Raw genomic sequence first — 2,989 nt, 5'->3', positions numbered from 1 at the left:
TTTGTGAATGCCGTTTGATCTACGAGTACGTGACTGAAAGATCTGAATTTCAGTTTGTACGGCGTTTTATCCGCGAGCTCAGCAGATACCTAATATTTCTTTTAAGCTGACCGTATACTGAAATAAGATAAATAATATAAAGGTAAACAATATCTACTACTAGTATAGAATAAAAATAGGAAAAATATAAAATATAAACTAAAATAATTAAAAAAATGCAGGCCTAAATATTGCCTTGCTTCGTTGATATGACAACTATAGCAACAATAAAATCTCAGGTTAGGTACTTACTTAAATTTTAAAAATCCATTTTTTTGTCATTTGAGTGTATTTATGAACTAAATGAAACCTGCGACTTCGTCCGTGTGGATTTAAAAATCCCGTGAGAAATCTTTGGTTTTTTGGGACAAAAAGTAGCTTAAGTCCATCCCCGGGATGTAAACTCACTATAGCCACTCACTAGCTCACTATATCAACTATCAAATTTCATCAAAAACGGAAAAACCGATGGACCGTGAAAAGCTTTTTTTTATTCAAGACAAACGCTTGACCATAATCACACTGATGTAAAGAGATGATTTGGCCTAAGATGTGCTAGCAGACAGACAGACAGACACTTTCGCATTTATAATGTTAGTATGGATTACATAAATAACTGTAAATAAAATTTCCGCAATTTTTTGGCGATATGCCAATCGTGAATGAATATTATAACGACAATTTTTCTTTAGCTCAATAATAACTGAAAAGTCTGTGGCCTGTGGCCTCTAAATTATTCCGGAACTTGACAGGAAATCAGACGGGAATACCATCTCTTGGTCATACCATCTCTCATGGCTGCTCTTCGGGGACTTACAACGATAGACAAAACTATCCCAATTTAAATATTACTCTAATCCCTTGACAGATAAATCGAGGCTACAATGTAGTCTAGCCTAGAACTACTAACACGATTACCACGATAGCCTTCATACGAGTCTGAGCATAATATTGCTATACTCTATAGATATAATATTATGTAAGTATATTCCTCTAAATCGATGATGCTCATGAATTTGTTGGTTATAAAGGTTTTTAAAAAACCCTGCGGGAGCTTTTTGGTTTTCCAGGATATATAAATCACTATATATCCACCTTCAGACTGCTAGCTAACTTCTTGACTAAAGTCTAAGTTTCGTCAAAGTTAATTGTTAAGCCCATGGGCCTCAAAATTAAACAGACAATCAGACAGAAAATTAATCCCACAATTAGGTATATTTTAAATTTTACTTATTTCTGATATCAATTTAGTATTTACCATCATTAAAGACCAATTTTTAAGAAAGCTTGTACGCTTCACACACACATATTTAGTAGGTGGATATATATATCTACCTACTAAACCTAGTACGTTTATCTACCCGTGGAAAGCTGGGGTAAATCAGTTAGTAAGTCATAAAGGACTGCTAACACTAACGATCCACTAATGAATTAATATCATCAAAAACGCAAATATTTCTATCACGAAATTAACAATACCCGTTTGCGATTATACAACTAATTTAAACAAATCCTTTTATTGATATTTATGGACATCAAACAGAACGTGTCTCCAACTTGTCTGTGTATATTCATGTCGGGGTCATGCCACGGCACCATGTAAATAGCGATCATTCATTAATTCCAACATTTCCAACATTGGTACAAACATCTCTCCGACATTTGCATAAATGGAAAGCTGGGAATCTGAGCGACCATAATTTGCTCGTTGCGAAATCAGCACGTATTTTCGTGGACGTATATTCTTTTTAAACCAACGCTTCATGAGCATAATTTTCTTGGCTGATGATTAAAAAAACAGTTCTTTCACTAGCGGAACTTTCAACAATTTTCCAGTGCAATGTGTAGATATTATATATTATTTTTATTTTCTACTTGCGGTTATAAACATTAGCATTTAACCGCGACATCGTTTCTGCTCTAAACTTATTATTATTTTAAGATTAACTACTTATTTGTACTATGGGAACTACTAATAATATGGAAGTTGTGCTTGATTGTTACATTCTGATTACATTTGTTGTGATGTGGTGATTCTATGGTGTTATTAGCGACAACTGTGATTGCGTTCTTCAGATTGCTTGATGCTGTGTTTTGCTAGATTACCATACCTAATATTTGTCAATCCCTTAGTTTTTCATAACGTTATGTAAGATCGTGCCAGGACCAAGCAAGCACGGTTCCGCCGTTTACTTTTTGTGTTCATACAATTTGCCTTTTACATTCAACAATAATTTTAGGATATAATTTTTGGTTTATGATTAAAAAATTAAACATACTTTTAGATTCATGATATTATTATGGATGTGGTGTTTTTACGACAAATTCTTGTTTACTACAACGCATTAATTTTAACTTCATCGCCCGTGATTTATGACCGTCAATTTTTTATTTCAATCATTTCCGTTACATTGTTGATTTCAAAGACTTCCTTCGTAGCGGTCGGCGAATAAAAAACTATTTTTGTAGGTAGCGAAAATGTCTTTGTTAAGATTTCCTACTGCTTACAAAAGAAATAAATGAATCAATGGCGTGTTAAAGAATATGTTATTAGCTTATTAGACTTCAGGTACCGAAGCAGAAATACCAGAGATTTTCAAAGGAGTTAAATTAGTACATAAATACGAAGTATAAATATAAATGCGAAAGTGTGTTTGTTTGTTGGTTTGTTGGTTTATTGGTTTGTTGGTTTGTCCTTCAATCACGTCGCAATGGTGCAATGGATTGACGCGTTTTTGCATGGGTATAGATAAAGACCTGGAGAGTGACATAGGCTACTTTTTATCCCGGAAAATCAAAGAGTTCCCACGGGATTTTTAAAAACCTAATTCAACGCGAACAAAGTCGCGGGCTAGTATACAAATATATTATGTTCAATATGGTATACGATACCATCTTAAATTTTTTTACTCCGAGCTAAGATCTCGTAACAGTCTTTCATACAGAACAG

This window comes from Maniola hyperantus, chromosome 17 (genome assembly GCF_902806685.2).
Source record: "Maniola hyperantus chromosome 17, iAphHyp1.2, whole genome shotgun sequence".
NCBI classification, from domain to species: domain Eukaryota; kingdom Metazoa; phylum Arthropoda; class Insecta; order Lepidoptera; family Nymphalidae; genus Maniola; species Maniola hyperantus.
This window is presented reverse-complemented; position numbering follows the sequence as displayed.